We start from the raw sequence: 20,787 nt of genomic DNA on the forward strand, positions 1-20,787 counted from the left end.
AGAATTTCCTCTTTACTCTCCCTAGTAGTTTATATGTAAAGACATTTTGCCTGACTTCCAAGATCCAGTTAGATGACAAGGCTGCTCTTGTACGAAGGCTTTCTTTTCTCTGCCTCTCCACAACCTCTGGACCAGGACTCGTACTTTGAGCCAGTGACAATAACTTACAGATTATCAGATGTTAAGATATCTGTAAGTTATCTGGGAACTGGAAAAAATCAAGGACACATTCTTTAACCAATTGTGGCCTACACCCAAGGCAACTGGCAGTAAAGGAAATAAAAATGTATTGAAGAATTGTTAATATTTGGGGAAATGATAAGTGACTGACAGTGTCTAAATCATATGAATGCAACGGAATAGCTAATGGCTTAAATCAAATGAAGTTTATCCCACTAGATTTCCAGATATATTATCATAAGTATCCAACACTGGAGTTATTGGAGTGCATAATTTTCTCAGAGTGTATCCACAGGCTCTGGTATCCACAGACTTTTTTTTTCTCTAAGGGCTTCACCTGTGGCCTATGGAAGTTTCCAGGCTAGGGGTCCAATCAGAGCTGCACCTGCAGGCCTACACCACAGGCACAGTAACACCAAATCCAAGCAGCATCTGTGACCTACATCACAGCTCACAGCAAAGCCAGATCCTTAACCCACTGAGCAAGGCTAGAGATCAAACCGGCATTCTCACGGATACTAGTCAGGTTCTTATTTCCCTGAGCCACAACAGGAACCCCTCCACAGCCTTTTTATTGGTCCCCAGTTCCCCTTACTAACTAATCTCTGATCTCTTCTATTTAAAACTTCCCCTCCACCCAACTCCAAACTTGCTACTTTGCCTCACTAGATTCTTTCAATTCCTCGAATAAGGCAGTGAACATGCACACCCCTTCCATCCTGTAACCAAGGCAGACACATCTAATTGATCACAGCTGAGTATGGTCTCATTTTTAAGATTTATCTCAGGGTTGCACTTAAGCCAGACATGAAAAATAATTCAGAATGAGGCTATTAGATTAAGTTTCTTTGCCAAATAAGCTTCCATGCTTCCTTCAGCTCAAGAGGGCCTGCTGAGGTTCATCAGCCTCCTCTTTGGAAATCCTGCCAGTTCACTTCCTCTCCAAAGCGTCCTTGATTTCCTCAACTCAAGGGGAATCACCCCTGCTGTCCTAAAGTAGTCCAGGTCTGCAGTGCTTAGAAAATCTTTGTTTGCATTCTGTCTCCCTGGCTCTTGGATTCAAACCTATTTTTTTGCCTAGTGACACTTCCTATCTTGGTACAAGTCACTGTAACAAAGCCAGCGTGGCTTAAAAAAATAGACATTTATTTCTCATAGTTCTGGAGGCTGGGAAGCCCATTCACAAGATGCTGGAAATTCCAGGGCTTGGTGAGAGCTCTTTTCTTAGCTTGGATATGGCTTCTGTTTCATTGTATGCTCACATAGCCTTTTATGGATGCAGGCATATGAGGAGAGAGAGAGAGAGAAAGAGTCCTGCTTTTTTTTTTTTTTTTTTTTTTATAAAGACAGTGATCCTATCTTGAGGGCATCACCCTCATACCTCATCTACGTCCCCCAAAATGCCCCATCTCCACTAGGAATCAGGGCTTCAACATAGGAGTATCAGTGAGACATAGTCATCCAGTCCATAAGATTTGTACACATCTTGTAGATGGCAAAAATGCTCCTTGGGGTACTCATCCACACTTAGCACTTAGGAGGAAGGCAGGAAAGCTGGAACACTGACTGACGCATGGGAAAGAGAGCAAACCCAATGAGAGACTAATCGAGTTTAGTATAAAACAACATAGTAGAATTTGAAGGGAGGGTGGATTGACAGAGCCATTAAGTAAGTTAATTTGCTCTAGGATCTTAACGCCTTTTGAGCTTTTTTTGGCTTTCAGTCTGCATCATGAACACCGTATCCAATGGACAGACAGACAGCTTGGGGTGGATTAAATAATCAGCCAAGTGAGAAGACCATCTCCCAATATGTCTGCAAAAACACTTCCATTTCAAGAACAATTATGAAAAGCCACAAGGAAGGCAGTGATAACACGGTTAAAACCTTGACTTACTGATCAAAAGAGACACTAATACGTACTCCTTAAGGGAAATGGTTAGAGGTTAGACTTGTTCATGCAGACAAGCAAATCCTCTTGCTTCCTCTTTCCTCTTTGGCACTGTCACACAAAAATCCCATCCCCATGCCCTCCTTTTGGCTCACAGCTCTCCCGCAATACGTTTTGGGTTTTGAGGGCTTCTGTTCTGTATTCATTCTTTCTTTTCTTTTTTCCCTTCCTTCCTTTTCCTCTTTTCTATTTCCTTCCTTCTCTCCTTCTTTCTTTTCATCTATGTTGTGGTTTTCTTTGGGATTTTTTCAAAATTCTTTCCATTTTTCCTGTTTGTTCAGAGAGATTTTCCTCCTCATACTGATGATATAGGCATCCAAACACAAAGTGTAACTTGTTGAAGAGGAAACTTCATCAAACCAAGTTATAGGGGCCCTTGGGTTTTAATCCTCATTCCTTAGGTAAAATATCTCTACACACAAACATCTGTATCTGTAAAATAAAATGTGTACAATGTATCTGGCACATAAGGAGACTCTTATACCACTATAGCAATCGCTTGTATCAATGCTGCATGGGGAAATTGAGCCACTGACACAGGGATGCCTGTATTGGCTCCATGAAAAGCAGGTCCTTCATTTGTAATCCCCTGGGCTTTGAACTCATTCCGTGACTGTCCATTTTCTGAGATCTGTTTGCTTCTTTTCAACCAGGATAACTATCTTTTCCAACATCCTAACGCTCATTTCTGTGTGGCAGGTAGAGAGGGCTCCTGGGTTATAAGAGATCCTAATTAAAATGCATGATGCTGAAAATGTAAAAGGAACAGCGAGCCATAAACAGATCTCCTGACGGTGGCGGACAGCCATTGACTGGATGTACAATTGTTTTTGTTGAGGATGGGAAAAAAATAATCTGGTTTAAAAAGATGCACAACTTCCACAAACTCTTGCCAGGTAACTTTCTAATGGAAGAGCTGCCTCTGGCTTGGGATTCAAGTACCAGTTGAAACTAGAGGGGCTGCTCTCCCTTTGACTTCCTCCCAACTACCCACAGGATATACCGTTTTAAAGTCAATGTTCAGGAAAAAAAAAGAGTAAAAATTTTGAATACTTTAAAACATTAAGTATTAGTAATCATACATTTCAGAGCTAGAAGGGAACGTAAAGATAACTTAGATCAAAGGTTTATTTTACAGATGTGCAAGCCGAGAGCTGCTGTACATGTAACTCACTTACGGTAACACAGGGAGTGTGAACATACCCGTTCTAGCTGGGCTTTGGCATAAACGTTGTGTGTCATATGCTTTCTGCTCAAGGAGGGTGATAGTTGCTTGGAACCACAAAAGCTGAGTTGAAATTAAAATCTAGGACTCCTGACTCCCAGCTTGGAGATCTTTCATTTAGGTATGTTCTAAAACCGATCAGTTAATCAGTTCATCGAAATGAAAAGACAAGTCATTTCACATCACATATGCTGTTTATGTATTTCATTGAATTGTATATCATCACTGTTTAAGCTCAACACCTAACAGTCGATATATACAGTATCTATTTTTATTTTCAAAAATTGTAAGATCGTTTATAGGACCCTGGTGTTTAAGGTGAGGTAATACAAGTTTTCCCCAGGAGGCAGAACAAACCCTGAAATTTGACTCAGATTTTTTTAAAATTAGAAAGCCTACATAATTTCCACCAATCGTCCACTATCTAAATATTCTAAGTAGTGCTTTGCATTACCCAGGATACAATGATCATCCCCTAATGTTATGACCCTAATGAAAAAACCTTAAATGCATATGTACATAATACATTCTATATGAAATATACATATGATATACTCATTACACATATTTCATTATTCCTTTTTCCTGAGAATAATCAATTGAACAGTAAACTAGAACTAAAGGGAGAGGCATGCAGAGGCCATTGTCAGACTAAGCAGAAATTACATGTTCACTGCAGAAGTAGTCTAAATATTTTTAGGATACCATTATAAAGATGTTTTGTTTTGTTAGGCCCAGACATACGAAGAAATCTTTTTAATTTTTTTTTTTTTAGGGCCACATGCACAGCAAATGGAAGTTCCCAGACTAGGAGTTGAATTGGAGCTACAGCTGCCAGCCTACACCACAGCCACAGCAATGCCAGATCCGAGACACATCTGCGACCTATACCACAGGATATACCTATACATAAGGATACTCAGTGAGATCCTTAACCCACTGAGCAGTACCAGGGACCAAACCCTCATCCTGATGGACACTAGCTAGGTTTGTTTCTGCTGAGCCACAGTGAGAACTCCTGAAGAAATCTTATTTTCCAGTAGTATGGTCCCCCATTATCCCTATCTGCAGTGCATTTACTAGGTCTTCCAGTATCTCCCAACATTTTTTAAAAATAGATTTATTGATTTAAGAGTCCTCATATATTACTTCATTACTGTTTGGGATGACTAGGATCACTGAATATATTCTTATTCACTAATCACATATCTTTTTTTAAAGAATTATTTATTCATGTTCCTTGTTCCTTTTATCTGTTAGGAATTAATGATTTTTCTCATCAGACTTTTTTCTGCTGATCTTTCTTTGCCTTTTCTAGGTCCATACACGCGGCATATGGAGATTCCTAGGCTAGGTGGTCTAATTGGAGCTATAGCTGCCAGCCTACGCCAGAGCTACAGCAACATGGGATCCAAGCCACATCTGTGATCTACACCACAGCTCATGGCAACATCAGATCCTTAACCCACTGAGCAAGTCCAGGGCTCGAACCCGCAGCTTCATGGTTCCTAGTCAGATTCGATAACCACTGAGCCACGAGGAGAACTCCTTGATCTTTTTTTAAAAAAATTAAAGTATTCAATTTAAAGATTTACAATGTTGTGCCAATTTCTGCTGTACAGCATAATGACCCAGTCATGGATACATATGCATTCTTTTTCTCATACTAACTTCCCTTATATTCTATCCCAAGAGACTGGATATAGTTCTCTGTGTTGTACAATAGCCTCACGGCTTATCCATTCTAAACAGAATAGTCTGTAGCTACCAACTGTCAACTCTCTATCTATCCCACTCCATCCCACCTCCTCTTTGGCAGCCACAAGTCCACCTCACAGAGGTCAGAATGGCCATGATTAACAAGTGTACAAATAATAAATGTCAGAGAGGGTGTAGAGAGGTAAACTGTTGTACCCCACTGTTGGTGGGGAGGTAAATTAGTACAACTACCATGGAAAACAGAACGGAGGTTCCTCAGAAAATTATACATAGAACTACCATAGGATCCAGCAATCCTGGGCATGTATCTGGACAAAGCTATGATTCATAAAGATACATGCACCCCTATGTTCACTGCAGCACTAGTCACAATAGTGAAAACATGGAAACAACCTGACTGTCCACTGACAGATGAGAGGATTAAGAAGATGCGGTTCATGTATCCAAAGGAATACTGTTCAGCCATAGAAAAGAACAAGATAATGGCATTTGTAGCAACATGGATGTAACTACAGATTCTCATACTAAGTGAACTAAGTCAGAAGGAGAAAGACAAATACCATATCACTTATATGTGGAATCTAAAGTATGGCACAGATGAACCAACTTTTTATTGTACATATTCATCATCGGTCTCAGCATAACTAACACTCGTGCCAGGAACAACAATGAACACTTCACTACGTTTATTCATTTACTCATCACAACACCATTACAAAAGTGGTGCGATTATCATTCCCCCTTTACAGATAAGGAAACTTAGGTTCTGAGACTTTAAGTGTTTTACACTGAGCCATACAGTTTGGGGATAAATAATCAGGGTTAGAATCCAAGCCTGGACCAACCCCCTACTCGATACCAAACTCCTCCTGCAAGGATGGAGAGTAGGGCTTGTCATCTGAGTGTCCAGGTTTTGCCCTTCCGACTCTTTGAGGGAAACCCTAAAATTGTGTGATGTAATAGTGTGCCATTTTCCTGATGCATAATTTTTATTTGTTTTATGGCCACACCTGTTTGTTTTAGGATATGGAATTTAGCATATGGAAGCTCCGGGGCTAGGGGTTGAATCAGAGCTGTAGCTGCAGGCCTACGCCACAGCCACAGCAACACTGGATCTGAGTCACATCTGCAACCTACACCACAGCTTATGGCAATGCCAGACCTTTGTTTGGCCCACTGAGTGAGGTCAGGGATCAAACCCGCATCCTCATGATTATTAGTCATATTCTTAACCCAATGAGCCACAACAGGAACTCCATCCTGCACAGTTTTTATTTTTTATTTTACAGACTCTTCAAGATATGTAGGCAAGAGGATGACAAATCATATCAAATTTTGTCTACGAGTCAATTCCTAGGTCGTTCAGTATCCGTAATCCATTTTGGTTTCTATTCATAATTATGCATAAATGTTTAAACTTCCTAAGTGAAACTGATGCATTCACACACATATACTACACAAACATACACATGAATAAATAAGTCTTTCTTTTGACCTGCCTCTTTATCTTAAGCAAAATATAGCAGCTATTATTTTCAATAAAAATGAAGAGGAGAGAGTTCCTATTATTGCTCAGTGGGTTAAGAACCTGACTAGTATTCATAAGGATGGGGGTTTGATCCCTGGCCGTGCCCAGTGGGTTAAGGATCCAGCATTGCTGCAAGGTGCAGTGGAGGTCACAGATGCGGCTCGGATCCTGTATTGCTGTGGTTGTGGTGTAGGCTGGCAACTACAGCTCCAATTCCATCCCTAGACCAGAACTTCAATGCGCCGCGGATGCAGCCCTAAAAAGACCCTCCCACCAAAAAATGAAATAAATAAAATAAAATAAAGAGGAGGAAGTCTAAAAAAAATCATAGTGTGGAAAACAGAATATATTATCTTTTAGCAAGTTAAGTTATGGGATATGGGATTTGACATTGGCTCATATCCTTGGTATCACCGAATCTACCAAATACCCAATAAGGAAGCAAAAAAAGTCACTCAGGAAAGTATCTCGTGCATGTCAGTGTTTGAATCTACTATATACATACATATATATATACACACACACATATATATACATATATATACATATTTTTTTGATCTTTTGTCCTTTTAGGGCTGCACTGGCGGCATATGGAGGTTCCCAGGCTAGGGGTCTAATTGGAGCTGCAGCCGCAGGCTTTCGCCAGAGCCACAGCAATGCCAGATCCATCCGAGCCGCGTCTGAGACCTACACCACAGCTCATGGCCATGCCAGATCCTTAAACCATTGAGCGAGGCGAGGGATCGAACCTGCAACTTCATGGTTCCCAGTCAGATTTGTTTCCAATATGCCATGACGGGAACCCCCTGAATATGGTATATTTGATTTGTAGGGGTGCCTTGGCCCTGGGATAAACGGAAAGGAAGATACCAAGGGCGTTCTCCACACATTGTGTCATGCGTTACATAAGCCCTGGCAGTTCAATGGAATTATTACACAGTTGCTATGTGGCCTGGAGTCTGTGTTACCTGCTCCCCAAGCCTCAGTTTTCTCATCTTTAAAATGAGAGTCTAGAAACCATGTACATTTCTCTTTATATCCATTGTACGACGGCAGTGAGTGTAGGTCACCAGATTTTCATAATGTTTTTCCTCCTGAATGCCTATCAGGGAGTGTGTGAATTTTTTTTCTTTTTTTTTTTTTCAGTAATAATGATTTTTATTTTTTCCGTTATAGCTGGTACTATGTTCTGTCAATTTTCTACTGTACAGCAAGGTGACCCAGTTACACATACATGCATACATTCTTTTTTCTCACATTATCATGCTCCCTCATAAGTGACCAGACATAGTTTCCAGTCTCTTTTCTTTTAGGGCTGCACCCATGGCATATGAAGTTCCCAGACTAGAGGTCAAATTGGAGCTATAGTTGCTGGCCTACGCCACAGCCAGAGCAACGCGGGGTCTCTGACTCACTGAGCAAGGCCAGGGATTGAACCCACATCCTTGTGGATTCTAGTCAGATTTGTTTCCACTGCACCATGAAGGAAACTCCCTGGAAATGTTTTTATGTGAATAAATGCATATTGCTCAGAACCCTTTAGGACTCCTCCATTTTATATTTCCTACCAAGTGGGTAGGTTTTTTGTTTTGTTTTGTTTTTTTGATTTTTTAAAGCTGCACCCACAGCATATGGAAATTCCCAGGCTAGGGGTCAAATGGGAGCTGTAGATGCCATCCTATGTCACAGCCGCAGCCACAGCAATGCCAGATCAGAGCTGCGTTTGTGACCTACACCACAGCTCACGGCAACGCCAGATCTTCAACCCACTGAGCGAGACCAGGGATTGAACCCGCATCCTCATGGATACTAGTCAGATTTGTTTTCACTGTGCCACAATGGGAACTACCAAGTGGGTAGTTCTAATCCATGCTCTCTTCTTAGTGAGGGATGCGGAGGTCTACCCAGCTAGAAGTCTAGCCTGAACCTCTGAGTCTCTCTAACCATTGATTTACCTCCCAGTAAGTTCAGCTGATTTTGACAAATTTTCCAATATATCCATTTGTATCACCTGCCCATTGCTCTGTTCTAATTGTCCATCGCCTTTTTGCTACACGGTTACAGGAGCTTCCTAACTGGTCCACATAAATTCACTGCGCCTGATGTGCTACCTTCAGAGTCGACTTTCAGAAAACCTGCATAGTTGTTGCTCCTGGCTTTCCCCTCAGGCATTCTTGAGTACCTTGCTGTGGTCACCCTTGCCTCCCAGTACACAGGTTCACTTCTTTGTCATTTACTACAAGCCCCTGAATGCGTGGTTCCTTCCTACCTCTCCTCATCCTGCACTGACCTCCTGCTTCTTCTCTATGTTGGAGAAAACTGGCCTTTTCCCTGCTGACCATGCAGGCCAGGCCCTGTTTGCTCACATTCTTCTCTCCGCCTGAAGCACCATTCCCTCTATTCTGAGTTAATTTTACTCATTCTTCAGATCTTGGTTGAAGTACTTTTTTTTTTTCTTTCCAGGAAAGCCTTTCCTGAACCTATTCCCATTTCCAGCAAATATGATGCTTTCTGTGAAATGCTCTTATAATACCATCCTGTACTGACATTTGTACTCAAGCCCTGGCTCTGCCACATATAATTCTGTCACCTGGGAGGAGTCTCCCAGCCACTCTGAGTTCAGTTTCTTTCCTGGCAGAATAGGAATGATGACATGTACATCATAAATATGCCACGGAATCAAAGGAGACAATGAAGGTAGATAATCCTGGACAGGCTTTGTTTTTACCTTCAATGGACCTGCACCTCCAGTGCACAGGCAGGGTTCTTTTCACACACACACACGCACACACACACACACACACACACACACACACGCACGCATGCACGCATGCACGCACAGCTCTTTTTTCCATAGAGTGTACCTGGGGAGCATTAAATAGCTTTTTATCAAACCCCAGCCTTAATCATCTGAGTTTGGAGGGAGAAGAGAGGCATTTAAGAATTTACTCTGCTGGGCAGAGTTCCCTGTCAAACATTCTGTGATAATCTATGTGGGAAAAGAATCTGAAAGAGAATGGATGTGTGTACATGTATAACTGAATCACTTTGTTGTACAGCAGAAATTATCACAACATTGTAAATCAACTATACTTCAATAAAACTTAAAAAATGAAAAAAATTCACTCTGTTGATTCCTCTACCATATATTTCTTCAGAATAGTGGTTGGAGGCACAGACATTCCATCATTACTTCCTGGGCTCAAGGGCAGACTGCACTGCTTACTTGATGTGTGAACTTATACCGCTTATTTATTGTGAATCCTCTCTAAAATGGGAATAATATATAACTTAGCTCATAGACTTGTAAGAAAAAGTCTATCCAAACATCAGAATAATGTCCACCTAGTAAGTAGCCTGTGGGCTCAGCTGGCATCACATATCAGCATTTACCTGTCTTGAGAATGCAATTAATGTGGTTTTCGTTTCATAATACTGTGACAGAGCTCTTAGAATTCTGAAAAGTAACTGGGAAATGAGTGAAAGAGAAAACAAGCCAGCACAGAAGTCACCTTTTTACATTATTTATGTATCATGTACATGAAAGTTAGGCAAGAGTGAAGAAATCCATTTGTTTTCTTGCCCGTTGTAAGTCAGCTTTTAAGGCTATGAGTAGAATGAAACTAAAGTTATTATCCCAAGCAACATCTTTCCCTTCTATTTAATACCTTTCTTCTGTCCAAATTTTTGCAGGCTTTTTTTTTTCCAGGATGTTTACAGACATATAAATGAGGTCATCAGACCACACTCACTGAAAAAGGATGCTTGGGAGAGGACTGAAGGAAAGAATGAAATATTTCTATTAAATGCTGACTAGTTATCAGGAATGGGGGCAAGAAGTTTGTCTCATTCATTTCTTCTGAAAACCCTGTGAGTTACAGAAACTCACTTTGCCCTCATGATAGACATAAGAATCCTATCTTCGTTCTCTTTTACCCAAAGAAAGGCATCATCTTCAACTCATTCATTTTTTCTGTTATATCTTTTAAAACAAAGAAAAAAAATTACTGTTTTCTTTGAGATACTTCTCTGTCTTGATATTTAGCAAACCCAGCCAAATCTGAATCAGCATTTCTCTACAGAGGAACAGAAACTGGGTCATGCTTTCTGGAACCAAAGAGACATGGATATGCTTAGTTCTCTCAAGTCTCTTTCTGGAATGAGTTCCCATTCTCCTTGTCTGGCCAACTCCTATTCTTCAGTGTTTAACTCGGATGTACTCTCTCCCAGGATGGTCTCCCTAATCTTCCCTAATGCCCCTAGGAAGGTGTTCCATGTTGTTTGCTATGCTCTAGTCATTACTGAGGCTACCATCAACTTGGCATTTAATGTATTTATTGTGCCACTACCATTAGAAGTGCTTGTAGAGGGACAGTGGAGAGGCATTGGAAATAATACATTTTTCAAGTGTAGAATGGTTAGCTGGCTCTTCCAGGGGAGTCTCCAGAGAATGTCTGGCATTTAAAAATTCACTTCCTTTGAGAAGCCTTCCAAAAACCTATTTTCTCCCAAGCTGAGTTATTTAGCCCCTTTCTTGAGTTTACATTGCAATTTCCTCCTTTCATCAGAGCTGTTACCATCCTGGTCTCTGATAATCTGTTTGCAAGTCTTCTAGCACAAATCTGTAAACTCCTTGTGGTCGGCAGTTTTCTCTTATGCATCTCTGACTCTGCTGTTCTTAGCAGAGGGCTTGACATATAACAGACGTTCAATGTATATATCATGGGCAGAAATACAAATGAGTGAATGAAGACTGTAGTGAAGCTGAGACTTCACAAAAAAAAAAGGATTGGTAGACACAGCAACTAAACCCCCCATCTTCCCAACTCCAAATCTGAAATATTCTGAGACATCAAGTTCTCCAGAACCCCTTCAGGGATGCAGCAGACAGAGGGCACACACAGTTGGATTTTTGTATTGCTTTTAACACCTGCTGTCTGCTACCATGCCTGTTTGAAAGCATATGCATACTCTCAGAAGGGATACTCAGCTCCCATCCACAAGTGGTTCTGTAACCTTACATACACAAATTTAAATTAAATCTGCAATTAAAAAGATCAGTGCAGAACAAAATCTGCCATATCTAGCACAGGCAATAGATAGAAGATGTAGTGAGATGTTTTATTTCTCTATAGAAAACCAGGTGTTCCAGTGAGGACTGGGTTTCTTCATTCAGTGATGCTATGCAGCTTGACACCTTCATCATGGGAAGGAACACTGTGCTCAAAAGACCACTTTACCAAAGGGCTCGTGGCCTCCAAATGCCACTCCATCTGCAACTAACCTCTCTCTCTCTCCATATATATATATATGCTTGCTACATGATGCAATAGAACCAAGTCCATCTTAGCTTCTCTAAACCACCTGACCAAATAAAGGATCTCTGATAGCAAAACTGTTTCAATTTTTATATTTTTTTTTCTGAGTATAGACAGTGTTTTATTACATATCATTGGTTTAAATTACATATCTCTTCCCTACATTTAATATGCAAAACCCCAGTTTAATCAAGCTAAAACCAACCCATGGCTGTGCTGTGCTGTTCTACACTACACTACCCTACCCTACTCTACTCTACTATACCCTACTCTACCCCACTCTACTCTACCCTACCCTACTCTACTCTACCCTACCCTACTCTACCCAACTCTATTCTACTCCACTCTACTCTACTCCACTCTAGTCTATTCTGTTCCACAGGCTGCACCTGTGGGATATGGAAGGCCCCAGGCCAGGGATCAAATCTGAGACACAATTCAACAATGCTAGATCCCACTGTGCCAGGCTGGGGGGTCAAACCCACACTTCTGCAGTGACTTGAGCTACTGCAGTCAGATTTTTAACCTACTGGACCACAGTGGGAACTTCATCATGCCTTTCTTTTGCAAGGACTTTTGTGTGGTTGTTTTGTTCTACTACGTAACTAAAGACATATGTAAAAGTATACAAGCATGCCTCAGTGATATTTAAGGTCAGTTCCTGATCAATGCAAAAAAATGAGTCATATAAATTGTTTGATTTCCCAGTACATATGAAAGTTATGTTTATATTATCCTATAGTCTACCAAATGTGCAAAAACAATGTCTAAAAAGTATTGCACATAACAATTAAAAAATACTTTCTTTCTAAAATACACTAACCATCACCTATCTGAGCTTTCAGCAAGTTATAGCAATAACATCGAAGATCACTGATCACAGATCCCCATAACAAATATAATAATGGAAAAGTTTAAAATATTGTGAAAATCACCAAAATGTGACACAGAGACTCCAAATGAGCAAATGCTGTTGGAAAGATGGTGCTGGGAGACCTGCTCTACATAAGTGTGCCACAAATCTTCAATTTGTAAAACACACACACACGAAACACAGTTATCAGTGAAGCATGATAAAGTAAAATGTAATAAAATGAGGCACGCCAGTATGCCAAAATTTATGAGAGATTTTCAGGAGTGTGAAGGCTTTGTTAGAAACAGAAACTCTCAATATTTTCAGATGAATATTTGGTTGGAAACATTCTTTTCAAAAGAACAGATATATATAATCCTGTGCAAATTTCCAAGTTAGCACTTTCTGCAAAACTACCATAATTATGGCTATTAATAATATAATTGTATATTGTAATTAATTGCAACTAGGTTGTATATAAAGATGGGCTTATTCTTCCTCCAATACTTGTCTTCATAATAACTCAAAAGAAAACAATGATTGAAGGGATTTTCATATCACATGCCCAGATAAGGAATAATATGTAATAAAATATGTTCTTCTTGTTTAGAGGCTTCAAAGGAGAATACGTCTAAAGAAACCACCAAAAAACTAATATATTAGTTCAACAGTCACAGTTCAAGAGTAGTAATTTCGGAATTCCCATGGTGGCGCAGCGGAATGGAATCCGACTAGGAATCATGAGGTTGAGGGTTTGATCCCTGGCCTCACTCAGTGGGTTAAGGATGCCATGTTGCCATGAGCTGTGGTGTAGGTCACAGACATGGCTCGGATCTGGCATTACTGTGGCTGTGGTGTAGGCTGGTGGCTACAGCTCTGATTAGACCCCTAGCCTGGGAACCTCCATTTGCTGTGAGTGAAGCCCTAAAAGGACAAAAGACAAAAAAAAAAAAAAAAAAAAAGAGTAGTAATTTCCCAAGTGTCTGATTTTTTGTCCCAAAGTTCTCTACCACTTCCAGATGCTCTGTGCATTCAGAAGCAAGGGGGTTGTTAAATTTGAGAATGTAAGCCAATAATCGTAAGTTTGATAACACTAACCTAAGTGCAGCAGAACAAATGTTTTGTTGCAAATCTGCACATCTGGTTTCTCCATTATGATCTTACATTGTACTAGTTCATTTCAGAAAGGAAGTGATAGTTGCCATACAACTAAACTCCAAGAAATATGTTTTGTTGTGTATTTTAATAGAAGATATTTCCGGAATTTTTGCTTAAAGTGTCTGAAAAATTTTCAGAACACCCTAAACACTCTTTCTGTTTTTCACCTTCTTGGAGTCTACAAATTGTGTGTAAGCCAGGAATCCATGTTCAATCCATGAATTTATTGATAGTTTACAAGTCCCCTGTGAACCTTCCGAAATATATTGTAAGTTTTATCTATGTACAAGTGTTACAAGAAAGCTTTTATTACATTTCCATTGAGTCTCCAATGGAAAGTCAAGCTTAGCTTATTAAAGGTATTTCTAGAGTTTGAATGGTTCAAAGAGACAAACTGGTATTTATTCATCATTTACGGCTTGCCACATTCATTAGTACATAAAATTTTCATTGTAGTGTAATGAGGTAGGTGGAATTATCTGTTTTACAATGACAATTTTTAGACTTTGAGAAGTTATGGAGTTTGTGTACATCACAGAGCCAGTTTGTGACAGACAGATTGAGCATTCTAACTCATCCTAAGAGTCCTCCTTAATGATACATCCATTTTCTGCTAAAAGCTACTGCTACCCACACAAAATATTACTTAAAATGCTTGTCTTGTGCGAGTTCTCTTACGGCACAGTGGGTTAAAGATCCAAAATTGTCACTGCAGTGGCTTGGGTCACTGCTGTGACACGGGTTCTAACCCTGGCCAGGGAACTTCCATACGATGGGGGTGCAGCCAAAAATCAATGGTTGTCTTGCGGATTTTAATTTTTCTTCCATTGTTGACTAACAGATATCTGTAAAGAGAACCCTATCTTGTATTTGTACTTTAAAATACTCACCATTTGTTTTTGGGTTTTGTTTTTTTACTATTTACTTTTGCAAGGGTTTAGTTTTATTAAGACTATCCCCAGCCTCTATATCTTTTGACTATACCATCATTATGTGGGCATTATTCAGGGAAGAAATTAATAAACCCATTCCCACAGATGGTTTTCTGACTCTCATTTCACTGAAATGGCTTACCCAGGGTTGCAGTGGTTAATGTGAAGGTTATACTGCTGGTTGGGGTATAGTGAAAGCCAGAACTCAAAATATGTGACCTATCAAGAGTTTGACAAAAAGAAGGATGAATATTCTAGCACCTCATTTTGACATGTAACAAGCATCAGGGGGTCAAGTTTTAATTTGTAATACGACCAGCTTTGTGATTTTTACTCTCTGTTACACCTATCCATTTTGACCTACAGGAGACAAATAAAGCCGCTCCTATGACCATCCATGAGAATTCAGGAGCTTTTTTTGAAAGCTTTCTTCATCCTGTATCAGCAGGTCTTAGGGATTTTCCATCTGCTCTGCCATAAAGTGAAAATATTCCTCTGCTTTATGTGATGACAAAGGATGTCATAAGTGATAGAATATTTCAAAAGTTGATTTCACCTTCATTTGTGCTTTCTATCCTAGCACAGAGCATCTCATTTTCCTAGTTTATACTAATATCATTAAACACTGTAATTGCAAACGAAGTGACTTCTGGCAGTCACTAATTTCTTACATCAGTTACACATAAAGAGAACAGATGGAAACAGTTGCAACACTCAGAGGCCCCCGTATTTTTCTGTTAGCAGGCATAAGCACCCGTGGAATTTATGATTCTTATTTCACTACCTTCTGGATCTTACCCAAAGATATATCTCTATTGCTACACCAGGATCAGAGCTATCTTTCATTTGCACAAGAACTTCCTCTTGGCAGAGTAGGGTCACAACCTCAAGAAAGGTTAGCTCAGGGGGGCATGTTGCTGCTTATGGCAATGGTGAATACCTTGCTTTTATTCTCTCTGACCTCTTATATTGCCTGCTGCCTTTCACAGCTAGTCCCAGGCAGTCCTTTTGGATTCCCTGCATCTTTTGAATAGTTTTGCTTAGAAAGAATGAAACAATTCAGCTGGCATTTTTATCTAAGGGATGCTTAGGATGGAGGGTGTTTTGAGGAGATATTGTGACTTCTTTTGTAAAACTATTGACCAGCATCAAAATGTCAACATGCATCTCTTTTGTTCCAGACTGGGGGATGGAATGCTAGACATTTACTCACCAAGAATGTGGAGGGGTATTATATTTTCAGTGGCTAAATAAAGAATACATGAGTGAAAATGAAAAAAGTGCAGTGGTGAAATTTATGGGACTTGTCTCTGACCAGAGGTCTTAACTAGGAGGTTGGGTCGGTGGAGGTGGGGGGACCCTTTCTGTTCTTTCTTATGTTGACGGAGAAACCTGGGTCTTTAACTTTTGCAGCTGTAGGATTTCAGTTTGCTTATCTAAAAACATGTGCAATATATCTGTGAACAGAAATGGAATGTAGAGCTCTGCTTATTTTTTGGTTTGTTTTCTAAAATCATAAAATAATTCTCTAATGACATATGATAAACATTTTGCATTGCTCTAACCAGTCTAAATTTTCCTGGCTCTCAGGCTGGAATTTTAATTGTTTTGTAACTTGTGTTAGTGATATCTTGGAGATTCTTGGTCAAGTTTCACTATCACATGTTCTCATAGAATGGCATTCCTTTCCTTTATAGCAAGCTTATCAACTTTCTGTTTTTCACTTACCATGGGGCTGTTTGATCAATACTTGTTTTCCCTATATAACTTGAAAACATTACAAAATCTCCACATTTATCTTTCTGTTCATTTTTGTAAAACAAAGCCAGGTACTCTCAGACAGACAAAAAAAAAAAAGGTTTCTCATAGTTTTAAATGTTTTTTTAAATTGTAGTTGACAAACAATATTATGTTAGTTCCAGGTATACTACATAGTGATTTGATATTTGCATACCTTATGAAATGATTACCACGATAAGCCTAGTAACCATCTGTGAAGAACTATTACAATATTTTTAAATGAAAACGTGAATGAATAATTTTTAACTTCTCTGGGTCTTGATTTATTCATTTATAAAATGGCCTATTCCTCTATACCTGCTAGGATTTTTAATAAATAAAGCAAAGCATTTTCAAAGAGAAAGCAGTTACTCTATGAAGGTCCATTTCAATACCTCAGTGAATGTCCATTATGATATGTCTATGAAAATTGTCTCTTGCAAAGTTATTGCACAGATAAAGTATAAACAACTATCACTGGAGAATAGCTACCCTAAAAAGCACACAATTATAGACAATTAATACTCAATAATAAAATTACAATGTTACATATGTTTCAAAAAATTGGACTTCCTTAACTGTTTCTTCAGCTAAATGATGACGACAATGATATCAATCTTTCTAACTGCATTTTATTATTTTGATACAAGTAAAGAAAGTAAATAAATTTGTGTGTTGTTTTTTTCTGACATGGAGTCATTACCTGAAGAAAATGTCTCCCCTCCCTAATGTCAGGGGTCTTACATAAGTGTTGTCATTTTTGCCCATCACAAAATCTATATATCATACTGGTGTACAAGAAATGATTTTATTATCAACTTAAATTGTACATTACCAGATGCATTTTAACCCATGGACATTTTCTAATTGTACAAATGCAACTATTTACTTGGATTTTCAAAAAAAGATATATATAATCTAATCCTTTATGTATTTTGGCCTTGAGAAACCAGCCTCTCCCATCTTCAGCCCTCTTTTGAAAAACAGCATTAAAATTGTTATACAGATAAGCATTGATTCTGGTTACTCCCACAATGCACAAAAATCATTTTCGAAAAAAAAATGCGGTATTGAATGGCCTTGTGAGGCACTTGTGAGACTCTTATTTTCTTACAGAAAGTTTCAGCAAATACTTTAGTACTAACAAAAGCTAACAGGTGAAAATCAAGAGGGAAGAACATTCATAATGAAATAGGAGCTTTGGAAACAATTAAGAATTTAATATTATAGTTTGGATAAATGATGGTTTAAAAATAGCATTAAAATAGCCTAGTGTTACCAATAATTCTAAAAATAAGGAAAATATTGAATTATCCAAGCACCATGCAAATTTATTATTATCCATTCAATTCTTATATGGCCTAATTATCATCTGAAGGAAAGCTTTGCTAACCTATGATTTTCATCAATAGGGCTAGAGGAAGTTGATGTATGCAAAGTAAATTTACTATGAAATAAAATCAGCAGCTCTAATCCACTGCTTAAAATTTTTTTCGTGTAAAATTTGAGGCTACCTAAAGTCCACTTTTCTAGAGCTCTATGGCCAGTTTAGTCTGGAAAAATCCTCTGTATTAAATACAGAAACTGTGCAAATTAGAGTAGACTAATGCACTTTAATCTTGAGGGGGTGGGAGACATAATTTTCACTCAACAAATACTTACTTTAGACTCAAACATTGGGTTGAATTGGGACATGAAATAACAGAAAAGTGGATTTGTAAAAGAATGAAGAAAGTCATGAAGATGGGCTTATTTTGTAAACTTCAGTTCAGTTTGAATAGGTTCTCAGTAATATATACTCAGGTCATTGTCTGGAGAGAAAATGATTGATTTTTAGCAATTAGCTCACATAATTGTCATGCGTAGTAATCAAAACCTGTAGGGTAGGCTAGCAAGCTGGAGATTGAGGGAACAGTCGCAGTTTGTATCCAAAGATATTCTGCTCTCAGAATTCTTTCTTGTTGAGGCAAAGTCACTCTGTTCGAGGCCCAGCCACATTATGGAAGGCAACTGCTTTACTCTAAGACCATTGGTATAAATATTAATCTCATCCAAAACATACTTTCACAGAAACATCCAGAATAATGTCTGACCAAATATCTGGGCACTGTGACTCACTCAATCAAGTTGACACATAAAATCACCTATCACATATTCTTGATTTCCTCCTATGAATTTATGATCAGTTACCATGAGAAAGGAAAGTGGTGGTTGGTATTATATATGTCTTTTCTTTTAACTGAATATAAAGTCATTTTAGAAGCCCATAAAATTGTCCTACAGGAAGATATTTAAGCTTGCCCTTTTAATTTATTTTTTGAATTAATTATTTATTTGGCTGCATCTGTGATGTGAAAGTTCTTGGGCCAGAGATTGAACCCATGCCACAGCACCAACCTGAGCCAACGTAAAGACAATGCCAGATCCTTAACCCGCTAAGCCACAAAGCAACTCCTAAACTTGCCATTTTCAATTAAGCTACAGTTGTGACTATTGCAATCCAAATATGGTTTTGTGTCTCTAAGTTCCAGGCCCTAAAAGAAGCTCAATTAATTTTTTGTTTCTGAAGATAAAAAGAAAGAAAATACAAGCCAATGTATGGAAAAGAACTCTTTGGATCTAGAATTATGGATATTGATTATGTAGTCATCCAGGGACAATATCCTTGCTGGTTTGGATATAAAACCACTAAGGCTGGGAGAAAAGGGCTTGAAGGAGGTTACAACTGTGTAAAGTGAAGGGTGTGGTAATTCAAACAAAGACTAATGAAAGGACATGACCTGCAAGACAAATTTCTACATCTTTCAAGACAATTCCCCAGGATCTGGGTGATAGAGACTTTGTCTAAGCTTAGATAAGCCTCAGTGACTGTCTAGTACGAGACCATATACAAGAGCACACGTTGTGGCTGGGAGGAGCAAGGACAATATCAGGAGAAATCCATTGATAGGCCCACATTCTATAGTTCTACATCCATGTATCTTTAGATAGGAGCCTGGGTTATGTTTAAGCGCCTTAGGTTTCTCATGTAATCCTTAGACTGGAAGGAAAAAAGATGGGACAGTAGAGTTAAGACACTGAAAAAATATTCTCATCAATTTGGCAGGCTACCAATTTAGAGGAAAAATACTGTAGTTTACCTTGTATTGTAAGTGATGTGGAACCATGGTTTCATTTCATCCACACAAAATTGTCAAAGCTTTTTTTTTCATTTCCCACATTTTACATATGAAATTATGGACTTTGGTGTTCAATAATTTACTTGAGATCATCCAGGGAAAAGGTGGGAAAGTGTAGATTTAGATGTTGCACAGGTTTCAACATCTTTATGACTTGGTCTGTTTTATTCAGCATAAGTCAAAGTAATGCATGATTGTGAAAATGTGATTTTGCTATATTGTCAAAGTTATCATTTATCAGAAAAGATTTACTTTTCCTTTATTACTGTATAAGACTTTTATACCAGCCTCCTGAGCCTGATAGTCTTATTTCCAGAAGTCTCAGCCTTTCTACTAGTTCTCTGATAAGATCATAAATGTTCATCAGGTTGTACATTATGTGTCATCAGCTTTCTTTTGTCCATGTGGGAGCTATCATTTTATTCATCAACATCCCTTGCAGTTAAAACTTTGGAAGATGCTTGTCAAAGTGTGTAGAACACTTATGGAAATCAAGGCCAAAAATATGCATTTAGAATTGATTTCCATATGACTGACAAGAACAGAACATGTGCAGCTTGGAGCCACATCAATTTCAACCTTCAACTACTGGTCCATAGTTGATTGTGAACATTTCACCGAGGATTTGATAAGGTGAAAACAATGACACGGAAATTCCACAAAGACGAAGGAAATTCCACTATGACTATGATAATCAGGGATTCATTCTTTTGAATGGGATGACTTCTTTAATAAGGAAACTGAATATGCAATGTATGTTTGCATTAGTATATGAACTTTTTGAAAAAATGTGATTTATAAGGTAGACGTTAGATAATTTATTGTAACTAGTAACCTTGTTAGCATGCAATACAACTTCAGAAGCACTTTTCAGAGAAATTTGTCCAAAATGATGTTACTCATTAGGAATGCACTGGAATATTCAATATTAGAAAATAAATAAATGAAAAAAAAAATGGGACGG

At 38.7% G+C, this 20,787-nt stretch overlaps 1 protein-coding gene across 3 annotated transcripts in view; it reads right to left on the minus strand.

The window, feature by feature from the left end:
* Nucleotides 1–20,787, minus strand: part of CDH8 (cadherin 8) — a 721,537-nt gene that overhangs the window by 372,543 nt on the left and 328,207 nt on the right. The window lies entirely within an intron of this gene.

This window comes from Sus scrofa, chromosome 6, assembly GCF_000003025.6.
Source record: "Sus scrofa isolate TJ Tabasco breed Duroc chromosome 6, Sscrofa11.1, whole genome shotgun sequence".
NCBI lineage: Eukaryota > Metazoa > Chordata > Mammalia > Artiodactyla > Suidae > Sus > Sus scrofa.